Source organism: Mus caroli, unplaced genomic scaffold, assembly GCF_978045245.1.
Source record: "Mus caroli unplaced genomic scaffold, Mus_caroli_1 scaffold_5, whole genome shotgun sequence".
Lineage (NCBI taxonomy): Eukaryota > Metazoa > Chordata > Mammalia > Rodentia > Muridae > Mus > Mus caroli.
Genome location: NW_028227260.1, coordinates 118,757,719 through 118,771,146, shown reverse-complemented (window position 1 = coordinate 118,771,146; position 13,428 = coordinate 118,757,719). Strand labels below are relative to the sequence as shown.

The 13,428-nt window shown below is 37.5% G+C and overlaps 1 pseudogene; it reads right to left on the bottom strand.

Moving 5' to 3' along the window:
• Positions 1 to 2,442: 2,442 nt before the first annotated feature.
• On the bottom strand, positions 2,443 to 2,698 carry LOC110287127 (small ribosomal subunit protein eS27 pseudogene; annotated as a pseudogene).
• Between the last annotated feature and the right edge of the window lie 10,730 nt (positions 2,699 to 13,428).

Genomic DNA, 13,428 nt, shown 5'->3' with positions numbered 1-13,428 from the left:
TGTTCAACATCCTTAATCATCAGGGAAATGCAAATCAAAACAACCCTGAGATTCCACCTCACACCAGTCAGAATGGCTAAGGTCAAAAATTCAGGTGACAGCAGATGCTGCCGAGGATGTGGAGAAAGAGGAACACTCCTCCATTTTCGGTGGGATTGCAAGCTTGTACAACCACTCTGGAGATCAGTCTGGCAGTTCCTCAGAAAATTGGACATAGTACTACCAGAGGATCCTGCAGTACCTCTCCTGGGCATATATCCAGATGATGTTCCAACCGGTAAGAAGGATACATGCTCCACTATGTTCATAGCAGACTTATTTATAATATCCAGAAGCTGGAAAGAACCCAGATGCCCCTCCACAGAGGAATGGATACAGAAAATGTGGGACATTTACACAATGGAGTACTACTCAGCTATTAAAAAGAATGAATTTATGAAATTCCTTGCCAAATGGATGGACCTGGAGGGTATCATCCTGAGTGAGGTAACACAATCACAAAGGAACTCATACAATATGTACTCACTGATAAGTGGATATTAGCCCAAAACTTAGGATACCCAAGATATAAGATACAATTTGCTAAACGCATGAAACTCAAGAAGATTGAAGACCAAAGTGTGGACACTGTGCCCCTTCTTAGAATTGGGAACAAAACACCCATGGAAGGAGTTACAGAGACAAAGTTTGGAGCTGTGACAAAAGGATGGACCATCTAGAGACTGCCATATCCAGGGATCCATCCCATAATCAGCTTCCAAACGCTGACACCATTGCATACACTAGCAAGATTTTGCTGATAGGATCCATCTATAGCTGTCTCTTGTGAGACTATGCTGGTGCCTAGCAAACACAGAAATGGATGCTCACAGTCAGCTAGTGGATGGATCACAGGGCTCCCAATTGAGGAGCTAGAGAAATTACCCAAGGAGTTAAAGGGATCTGCAATCCTATAGGTGGAACAACATTATGAACTAACCAGTACCCTGGAGCTCTTGTCTCTAGCTGCATATGTATCAAAAGATGGCCTAGTTGCTCATCACTGGAAAAATAGGCCCATTGGACTTGCAAACTTCATATGCCCCAGTACAGGGCATCGCCAGGGCCAAAAAAAAATGGGAATGGGTGGGTAGGGAAGTGGTGGGGGGTATGGGGGACTTTTGGGATAGCATTGGAAATGTAATTGAGGAAAATATGTAATAAAAAAAACATTAAAAAAAAGAAAACAAAAGAAAAGAAAATCAAACAATCAAACACCCCTTGGTTATCTTAGGTGAGTTAATGAGTTCTCTTTTGCTTCACTTAGTTGATGTGAAAATCATAACAGACACCAATTTAGCATAGTATCACTATCCATTCTATATTATCCCCATCAGCAGTTCTCAAACTTGTCCACACATATCATTTACCTACAGAGATTTAAGAATCTCAAAAATGTCAGCTGCTGGTTGGAGCTTCTCAGAAGACAGTTATGTGAGGCTCCTGTCTGCAAGCATAACAGCATTGTAATAGTTTCAGGGTTTGGTTCTTGCCTATGGGGTGGGTCTCAAGTTAGGCTGGTCACGAGTTGACTGTTCCCTCAGCCTCTGCTCCATCTTTCTCACTACATTTCTTGTAGACAGATGCAGAGACCCACAATCAAACATTAGAGAAATTTCAAGAAGTCTTGTGGAAAGTTAGAGGAAGGACTGAGGGACCAGAAGGGATACGAATTCCACAGGAAGACCAACAGAGTCAACTAACATGGACCCTTGGGGTCTCATAGAGAATGAACCACCAATCAAAGAACGTACATAGTCTGGACATATTTAGCAGATGTGGAGCTTGGTCTCCATGTGGGTTCCCCAACAACAGAGCACTGGGGAGGGTGGTGTCCCTAAAACTGTTGTCTACATGTGCTATGTCTCAGGCTGGACTGCATTGTCTGGCCTTAGTGGGATGTAAAGTGAATAAATAAATTAATTAATGGGGAATAAAGAATGTCAAAATGCCTAAGCTATACCACCCAAGATTCCAGATATAAAACGCAGAGGTCAAGACTTTATAAATTCCCAGGTCGTTCCAGTAATTAACCACCATTAACAACCATGGTTCTACAGAGCAAATCACCAGTTGACATTTGGTACCAGGGTAATATTCATTGTTCTTATTTGTTCAGTTTTCATTTTTGTTTATTCAGGTGGTTAATTTGAGACAAGATCTTAAAATATAGATTGGCTCATCAACTTGCCATTCTTACTATATAGGCGTAGCTTTCCTCAAATTGTGACCATTCTCCTGCCTCAGCTTCTTTAGTTCTAAAAATATGGACATATACCATTATATCCAGCTTAACATTTTCTTTACATACACACACACACACACACATATATATATTATTATTAAGAAAGACATGATTATTAAGAAGGTTCCCAGTTCCCAGTTTTCTTGAATCTAGAGCTTTCAGTGTTGCTTCCTCCTGAAAAAGTATTCTTCTGTCAGTCTTGCTTTTTTGCCTGTAGGCTGACAGAGGAAAATGGAGCAGCTAACATACAGCACTACCATTTGTGCATGGCTAAAGACCATGGTGATTTTTAAAGCATGTTAGGCATTCCACATCCATAAATTAGGAATTAGGGCTCTTCAACAGATGCTTCTTAGTGTGTCTCCTGTTCTTCTCTTCTGGAGAGGGATGAGGAAGATCTTTTTCAAGTGGCATGTTCTCTTAGGTGGTTGTCACTGATGGAAAGGCCAGCTTAGCATTTTTCCAAGCTTAATGGGACACCCAAATTCCCTGAAGAAACTTTTGTTTTGAAGAATCTTTTTTTTTAAGATAGGCTCTAAAATTTTTAGCCATAGTGTCTCTAATTCAACAGTACTAGGGCGCAAAAATCTAAATGTGTTTTGAACATGCCAACACGATTTAAATTCCTGAGCCAACTTTAAAAGTTAACAGCAAAAAGCAATAGTACCACAAGTGGTTTATAAAACTGTCATGAATACTTAAAACAGTAAATGCATTGAGGTTTTGGGAAAGAAACACTAAAGTTTCTACATATATAATCTTAATTCTATTTCCATATGTTATGCAATGTTCACAATTTAGTAAGCCAGTTTTAACAGTGATATAAATGTATACATTAAAATACTTATGCTTTTATTATATGATCAAATATAATTCAAGCAAATTAGCCTAGAGTCCTATAAGCATCATAGACATTGATCATTAGTATGTACAGCTGAGATTTGAAGCATCTAGTACACCTTTCCAAATATAAATAGGCTTTCTTCCTGGAAAAAAAAAAAAGAAAAACTTCATATTTTAAAATGGTAAATAGGTTGTTAGAAAGAAAGCTAATAAAATGCAACATATTGATATTTTAAACTGACAGGAATTTGGTAACACATGATGCCTTTTTTAAGGGAATTAAAAAAATAGCTTATTCTAGAGCTGAATGTGGGTGACTATGGCACAGGAGCACACAGATCCAGACTGCTGAAAGTACATGTTTCAATGGAGAATTCTTTCATAAAACTACTTCAGTTACAGAACAAAAGAAAATAACAAGTCAAAGCATTTTTATAAATAGATTGATGGAAATATCAGGTAAGGGGGTACCCTTCTCATGTCATTCCTATTTTCAAATTGATAACCTCCTTTACTTTGATGGTTGTACAAATATATAAGGCAACCTGCTGAGTCCAATTTTTTTATGTGTATATGATTTGAGGGCTGACAACTTTGTATTGGATAACCAGTAAGGAGGCTTATTCCTGAGAGAAGCTAATTCTCCCTCTTTCAGCAGTCATTAGTTGTCTGTAATTATTTTTTGCCTTGGAGTGTTACCTTGTGAAATTTTTCCCTTCTACCTTTGCATGTTTTTTGATATTGTCATTGTTCAGTCTAGTTTATGTGCACCTCTCTAAGATAGATTGTCCCAGAAAATTTCTGATATTCTGGCTCTTATAATCTCCCCATCTTCTCTTTGGCCATATTCCCTGATCCATAGATGCATGAGCTGTGACATAGATGTGTCCATTTGAACTTGGCTCCCCAAGGTCTGCCAATCTCTTTCTTGTGTCCAGTTGTGGTTTTCTATGGCAGTCTTTATTTGCTGTGAAAATAAGTTTCTTTGATGAAAGGTGAGAGATAAACTACACTTCTCTTTGGGCATATGAACAAATATTTAGACTATATTTAGGAATTATACAGCTTCCACTTTTAATTATAATCGAACTGCTTTGACACTATTTTCTCTAATATCCTATAATGAAACTTTCAGACTGGGTTTTCTCTCTTTTAGGAAACTTTTTAAAATCTTTCCAAATTCTTGATTCTGGCCCATTTAACAACCACTTACAGTTTGCCCTGGTAGAAACAAGTCTGATGTCACTTGAGACTCTTTTTTCTTTCTCTCTAACATTATTTGAGAACTTTCTCTCTAATTACATCTTCTAGTCCTAACCTACTGTTAATGTGTATGGTCAATTAACAAAGAAATATATAACAAAACTCTGCAGTTTCTGTAATTCTTTTCTACTTTCTGGAGCAATTGAAAAATGACTGATCTTTAAATGAGTCAATTATTGTTCCTTCTGAAGTCCACACTATTTCCAACACTACCTTGTTAAAAATGCTTCTAGACAATTTTGCTGTGGAAAAAAACACTGCTCAAAGAATAGACTGGTAAAAGATTTGATCCTAAAATGTAAATGTTCCTGAGAAATACTTTAATAATTTAGTGAAAAGGGGCTTTTTGAAGTAAATCAGGTCAGGGAGAGTCCAAGGAGAAAGGCTGATCAGTATACAGTAAGTTGCAGTTAAATAGGAACAAAAAGTTTGGAATGCTATTACACAATAAGGTCTTCATAGGTAACAGGAGTGTAGTCAATATTCCAAAAGCTAAAAGAAAGGATTTTGAAATATTTCACCATAAATAAATGGCAAATGTTTCAGCAGATATGCTTAATATGATGTAAACATCACATGCACACACACACACACACACACACACACACATATATATATATATATATATATATATATATATATATATATATATATAAAGTGGGATCCAATCAACATGTACATTTTCAAATATTTCATATAGGAGTTTAAAATAAATTTCAAAAATATAGTCAAACCAATTCTTAGAGTCTCATCTGAGTTCCAAAGGCCTGTGATGGATAAGAAGAGAAGAAATAAGGTAGTACCTTCCCTGCAGGGGGTCACTGTCCATGAAGAGACATGGACATTTATTTAAATAAATCAAAGGAGGAGTTGATACACTCTCTAGTACAACTACAACAAAAATACTTCTGGAATAAAAGAGACAAAAGAAACTATTGCAAGTGTAAGCCTTTTGAAAAGACTTATGGTGCCTTTATTGAAAGGGAAAATAGGATATTATTAGCAAAACCCAAAGGCCCTACTTTGAGACAAAGCTAGGTGTTGCTAAGAAATCCAAAGCAACCAAGAATAATGGTTTATGCCATTATTCCCAGCACATGGGTGGCAGAGGAAGGAAGAACTTGAGTTCAGAGTCCTAGACTACATAGCAAAATACTATCCAAATAAAAGGAAGAAGGAAAAGATAGAAGGAAGAAACCAAAACAAATTAAGGGTTATCAGTAAGCAGTTGTGATTATACCCACAGATGAGTGTAGTCTTCACCCCTACCTCTATCAAGGAAACCCCATTGCAATAGACAGAGACCGACCACTAGAGAAAATCACAACTTATCAAAATGCAGAGTTATGGAGGCCGGTCTAAATGGATACATGTTGAGGGAAAAAACTCCATGTCTAAGGCTCAAGGAACATTGAAAAAGAGGGGTCAGAAAGATTGTGAGGACTGGGTACTTTGCTATGATTCTATGTCTCCTGGGAATGTCAGAAGCTACACCCACGACGTCTCACTAACATGACTGTCTAAACAGGAGCTGAACAAAAAGGACACTAAAGAACATGCCAATGTGGATAGGAGAGAAAGCCCATAGGACTCAACCTATACAACCTATAGACATCTGAGGAATTCTGGGAGTTGGGGAGGTGGTCTACTCAAGAGCATACAAATTTGTTGTTCAGTGCCCTGAAAACACACATACAAGTAGCATTATATGGACTCAACAGGTTATACTTATGAATGTATCTAGAAAGCCAGAAAATGATTGTGGATTGCAAAGGGTGACTTTTCTAAAGGCTCAATGAACTTGGAAGAACTCAAGCAAACTTACAAATGAAGTAAAGAAAACAGTTCAGAATCTAAGAAAGAACTCTATTCTAGAGAAACCTGCTCATCCAATTTTCATTGTTGCTATACTCACAAATCTCTGGAAATGGAAACAGCCCAGATACCTATCAATTAGTAAATCGATACTGAAAGTGTGATGCATGTACACAAATGACACTATAAAATATGTGGCTCGAAGTCTGAGTCTGGGTTATATCACCCAGAGAAACAAAAGTCACATGTTTTGTTTTGTTTTGTTTTGTTTTGTTTTGTTTTGTTTTTTTACAATGTTAGCTTCAAATCTTCAAATTTGCCTATTCTATTAGGAATACCCATAGAGGTCAGGAAATTACTAAAAGGCTATGAGAAGGACCTCTTAAGGGAGGGGAGATAGAACACACTGTTATATAAAAGGATTAAATGACAGTAATGGAACAAAAAATAAGAATTGAACTGAAATAGGGAAGCAGAGACTACAATAGAGGCTGGAGTATAGGGAGTGATAAATAATACTAAGGAGAGATTGAAGAAGCCTCCTAAAATGTGCATATATGCATCACTTAGGGGAAACTAAGGTTATATTCCCTGGTTTCACTTGCTATTCTCTGTCTGTTTCCACAGTGTAGCTACAGTATGATTTATTCAGGTTTCTCTGTTCCTTTCACTATCCCTGTCCTGCCTGTTAATATGTCTTCCCCACCACAATGAACTCTAACTCTAGAACTGTAACCAAAATAAATCCTTTTACTCTTAAGCTGTTTTTGTCCAGATGTTTTATTATAGCAACAACAAAAAGAATACAGGCTACAATGTAGATAAACCTAAAAAAAATCATGTTAAGTGAAATAAGTTACATGCAAAAGGACAATAGTTCTACTTGGGTGGCATATCTGGAATAGGTACATTCATGTGGAAAGAATAGAGATTAGGGTAAAGCTGATAGCTCAGTCAGTAAGTTGCTTGCCTTGTAAGCATTGGCAGTAGAGTTTAATTCTCTAAATCCCACACAGGAAATAAAAAGTAAGTTAGGTATGGTGTTGTATGCTAATAATCTGAAATTGTGGAGGTGGAGCCGTGCAGATATCTGGGGTTCACTAGCCAGTCACTCAGTCTGGTAGACCTTCTGACTAGACCAATGATAACCCTTCTGTCAAAATAAGTGACACAGTCACAAAAGAAAACAAATATGTGGCCCAAACTGTGGTCAGAATGTTATGGGTTGCTATTGAATGTGATTATGAAGTTCATTTCGATGAAGAAAAATTTTGGAAATAAACAATTGTGGTTTCATATCCTTTTATATGTAAATAATGTCAGTAGGATGCATGCTTAAAATTGGTTAAAATTATGAATGTTGTGTTTTGCCAAAGCTTCTTTCAAACTATAGTATTCACCCAAAAGATTTCCTTTTTTATTTTCCAGGACAGATACTGAAAAGGTTTGAGTTTGTGATATGCCACCTTTTAGGTTATGTTAAAAACACTAACCTCTAAACTGAGTATGGTACTGCATGTCTGTAACCCCAGTGATTGGGTGGCAGGAACAGGAAGATTACTTGTCATTTGATGCCAGCCTGATCTCAAAAGCCCTTTTTGCCCTGAAATAAAATAAGAATAAAGACTGACCTTTCAATCTTCTATTTCTAGAAGAGGGCAATATCCACAACCACTGTCCTGGCTTGGATTTGAAATACCCCTCACAAAATGCTCAAGGGATTATATCATAAGAGTTTTGTTCTCACCACCAATAGCTTCCTAATCTGATGATATTATTAGGTTATAGAAACTTTCAGAGATGATATCTAGTTAGAGAAAATAGGATGATGGTAGTATGTCCTTGGAGATATTCTCTCCCTTTCCCTCTCCCTCTTCCCCTCCCCTCCCCCTCCCTCTCCCCCTCTCCCTCCCTCTCCCTCAGTCTTGCTCTCACTCTCTTGCTCTCTAACACCTTAACTCTTTTATTCATGCATTTTCACATTCTATTTCTTCTCCAAGTCTAAGTCCCATCCCCATTCAAGTATGATGCTTTGCTCCATTAGCATACTTTCTTCACCATAATGTTCTGTCTCACTACTTGCTCATAGAAATTGATCAAGGGGACTATACACTGAAATCATGTGCCAAAAGAAATCCTTTACTTGTATGTGTCAGGTATTTTGTACAGTAATGAAAGGACATAGTACCACAAATACTAAACTGAGGAAGACAATGGGCAAATTCTTGATTTGGGAGAGATAATCACTTGTAAGAGGTAAAACTGCATGTAACAAGAGAAGGGAAAAATAAAGACTAGCAAGCCAAAATAAACATCTAGGACTATAGGGATTTTTGAGGTGTACACAAGAAATGGAAGACTAGTCCATGCTCTGTAAGATATCAGAGGAGATACAGTCCATGTCCACCTGCTAACACAGGCCTCTTGCCCCTCCTCTGTCTCCTGCCCACACCTGCCACCAGTTCACCACAGATGATGATATTGCTGTGATTCTTGTTGACAACAGCTCCAGAATGTGCAAAGCTGACTTCAGAGGTAACAACATTGCCAAGGCCATCTTCTCCCCAATCATGGGCCACCCTAGGCATCAGGACATATGGTTGGACTTGGGCCAGAAGAATGCCCAAGAGAAGCATGCTAACCCTGAAGTACTCCATTGATCATGGTATTATCCAACTGGAACATTATGAAGAAGATCTAGCTCCATGCCTTTATACCAAGCTGTGTGTGGCTTCTGAAGTGTACCCTGTGCAATTCATGGAGCCCCACTGGACCTCATGGCTAACTGTGTAAGGATGACCCAGATTATATTTCAGACCTTCAATACCCTAATTATGTACATAGTCATCCAGGCTGTGCTGTCCCTGTATGCCTCTGGTCATACCACTGGCATTGTGATGAACTCCAGAGATAGAGTCACCAACACTGTGTACATCTATGAGAGCTAGGCTCTCCCTCACACCATCCTTTTTCTGGACTTGGCTGGCTAGGACCTGACATACTACCTCATGAAGATCCTGACTGACTATGGCTAAAGCCTCACAAACACAGTCAAGAGGGAAATCATGAGTGACAGCAAAGAGATGCTGTGGTGTGTCATTTTATTTTGTTTTGGTGCTTTTGACTTGGGATTTTAAAACTGGAATGGTAAAACAGTAGTCAGTTGGAGCAAGCATCCCCCCAAAGATCTACAGTATGGCTGAGGACTTTGCTTGTACATTGTTTTTCATGTGTTTTGTTTTGTTTGTTTAATAGTCAGTCTGAGTATCAATGAGATATATGGCTATAGAAAGGACTGCATCCTCACAAAAGCCACCTCCACTCCTTAGAGGCAGATAGCCAAGTGTTCACCCTGACTCTACACCAAAGAAATGACAGCATTGCTTCCATGTAAATTAAATACTTTGAATTTTTCCAAATCTTTTGCCTTAATGCTTTATTTTGAATGGTCAGCCATTATGGCCTTCTTTTATTTTTTTCTCCCCAACTTGATATATGAAGGCTTTGGTCTCCCTGGAAGTGGGTTGAAGTGTTAAAGCATCCAGGATTTGCCTGAACACTAACTTGAGATCAGTTTTTTAAAAAGTGTACACCTAACAAAAAGAAGATCAGAGGGGAAAGTATAAAATGACATTTTAAGTGATCTTATTCTTATTTTTAATATTTGATCAGTTCTTTAAGAATTAGTATGATATATTTTTATCATATTTAACCTTGTCCTCCAATTTCTCTCATATCCCCCATCTCTACTCTCCCCTCCCATCCAACTTCAAGTGTTCCCCACTCTCGGTCGAATTTGTGTTGCCTGAATATTCTTGGGAGTGAAATCTGTTCTAGCACATGGTCAGCCTACCAGGACTCCCATAATTAAAAAAAAAAAATGAATCTCCCTCAGTCCCTCAGAAGTTATGAAATACCTTACCTCAATGTGGGATTCTGTGCACACCTCCCTCCATGCTGTGATTTTTATATGGCTTGAGCTTATGCATGCTGTCACAGTCACTGTGAGATCACATGTCCAACTTCCCTGTATGTCTTGGGGAAAAAACAATTTCCTTGATGTGTGACACCATTGCTGCCTCTTACAATCTCTCTGCTCCCACATGCATAATAATTCATTGGCCTTGTAGGGAAGAGCATACTGATGTATACGCCATTTAGGACTCAACACTCCATAGTCTCCTATTCTCTGTATCCTAACCACTTTGGGGTTTCTGTGTTAACAGCCACCTGCTGTAAGCATCTTCTTGAACTCAAATTTATATTCAACAATATCAAAAAACTAGTAGTCTAGAAGTACTGGATACAATATAAACATTTAAAAACAAGTCATATTTTAGTTACAAGTTCAATTTAATTCAATTTCTTATAAGTGGAGTTTTTCTTGAATATTACAGATCTTTTATTTTTCAGACATTTTTATTCATCACAATTTCATACATACATAATATGCTTTGATAATATTTTCCCCATTATTGTCTCTTTTTCCCTTCTCAACCCTGCTGAATCTCTCCTTCACAAGAAGTCCTTTTCTTGCTTTCATGTCTTTGTGTATAGCTCTCTATGTTTAATTAAAATTGAGAGTTCATTCTTACTTGTCACCACTTTGGTACCTCTTCCAGAAACACTAAAAACAATGTCTCTAAATCGTGGGTTAATTTGTTCTCCTTTGAACACAATGCTCTATTAAATCTGATCAGCTTTATTCAGATCATATTAAAGATTGCTTAGAGAGTTGATTTCTGAAACTTAAGTAATAAATGCAAGTGTTTAGAATAACTGCAGAAAAGATCTGTAATGAGAACTATATATAGATAAGGCTTAAGTCTACTTTCACTGAACTATAAAGAATACAAGTGTTTATTTCTATTGCTAATTATTTTTCACTCAGTAACTGATAATAATTATATTTCAGTTAACCAGGTGTGTCCTAGCAAGTTAGCCCAACACCTAATTATCATTTTATTTTATCTTATGATTTTATATCAATAATATGTTTATTGATTATTTTGAAATTTCATATAATGAAACTCCAAACACTCATTTACAAGTCCTCCCAGTTCCACCTCTGATCCTTGTGAGTCTTTTCCCCAGAAAGAGAAGGAGGAGGAGGGAGAAGGGGAGGGGAGAGGAGAGGAGGGGGAGGAGGAGAAGAAGAAATTCCAATTTGTGTTGCCCATATATTTATTGGAACATGATCAAACTCCCAGTGGCCAGCCCCTTAAAGAAAACTGAGTCCCTGTAAAAGTAAACTTTATTTGCCTACTGCTGAAGAGTTTACCCTTTATAGCTCTTTCTGAACTATGGCTGGCTGGTTCAACTCAGCTGTTCAGGCTCAAACCCTCTCCAAGCTGACTAATTCTATCTGACTTCTCTCAGCTTCTCTGAATTGTTCTCCTTGGCCTCAAACTAACTTTGGCATGTGTTCTAATCTTCAGACTCCAATTCTCTTGCTCATATTGTCTTTATCTGTGTCTCTGTAAAGCTGTCCTGGTAATACTGCCTCCGCTTTCCACAAACTGAACTATATTGCACTGACTGCAGGGAAAAGAACTGACTCAACTGAACTAAACTTCACTGCACTGACTTTGACTGTACTCAGTTGAAACCAAACAGAACTGCACAAACAAAACTGACTCAAATGACTCCATGAACTGAAGTGATTCTATACTGCTCTTTAGGAGCCTTTCTTTCCTGTGCTGTTCTTGTGAGGGTTGAGTGTATTCTATCTTTGACTCATTCTGTCAAATCTTTCTCTTATTCATCACATTGTCTGCCACTCAATTAGACATAACTTTCAAACATGGATGCTTCCTTCTACAAACTAATCTCACCTTTACTGTTAGGGGTAAAAGTTGTGTACTAAGGGCATGACTGTATTCCAGTCACAGGAATTAAAGGTGTGTACTAAGAGTATATCTGTATTCCAGGCAGATCACAGACCTGAAATATCTTTGGATGTGATCCCATGCCAGAGCAGTCACATTGCTGAATTAAAATTCCTGTACAAATCTCCCGCATGTATCCTTCAGATGTTATAAATTATGGAGAGCTACACTTCAGCATCCTTATATAATTTTTAAGAGTTTTCTTCAATGATTTTCTGTCTAGGCTAGAATTGGTGATGAGGTTGTCACAGAAGACTACTATGTCCCTCTTTATTCAAGACCAAAGCATATAGGATGGTGCTATGCATATTCTGGTGAGTATTTCTTCCTTAGTAAATGATTTCTGGAAAGATTCTGACAGGCATGACTTAGAGGTATGTCTCCTAGGTAGTTCTAAATCCACTGAAGTTGACAATGATACTTAAACTAAAGAATAAAGTAAATATATATATATATATATATGAATATTCAATCATTTCTCCATCTTCATGAAGATTCCAATACTCCTATGACACTGAAAAATGAGGTACTTCAGTAAGATAGGATGCTAGGTATAGATACTAGCAATTTTCTAAATGATAATCAAATATAAGTTATAATGAGACTCTAGTAAACTGCTTCAAGAGCAGTAGCTATTATATGGGAGATAAGAACCAGAAAGAAATGCAGCAACTGAACTGTAACTATAGTAGTGGAAAGCAGGTTTTAAAACAAACTCGCTGTATATTTTTGGAAGCTCTACATGTGTGCAGAAGACTGATGTTACTGGAATTTGGATATGAACTACTGTCCTAAATGTGAGTGTATTAAAGGCTTTAGTCTCCATTGGTACTAATGTTATTGGATCATAAAAGGACTCTTGATCAGTGTACTAATCCATTGGCAACATCATAGCTGAAAGGACTCATTAAAGATGGGAACTAGTCAGAGAAGGATAAGTTTCTAAGGGCTTGCCTTTAAAGAGTGTAACTGATGCACCATATATTGTTCTCATTTCTTTGCCTCTTGGCTGCAATGAAGTGATATACTATTCTCCAGTATTCTGCCTCACTTGACACATGGGTAGGGAATCAATAGATTCAACTGGCTATGAACTGAAAGCTCTGACATCACCAGTCAGAAAAAAAAAAATCTTTCATTCCTTCTTTTAAATCATTTATCTTGAGAATTTTGCAACAGTTATAAATTATTACATACAATTACTTTGATAGCTATTCCTCATTGTCAACTTAACTGCATCTGGAATAACCTACAATCCAGAAATGGAGGGCACAGCTGTGATCCAGATCTTGAGGCTGGAAGACACAGGCTTCTGTCCCAAATCTTCATATGGAG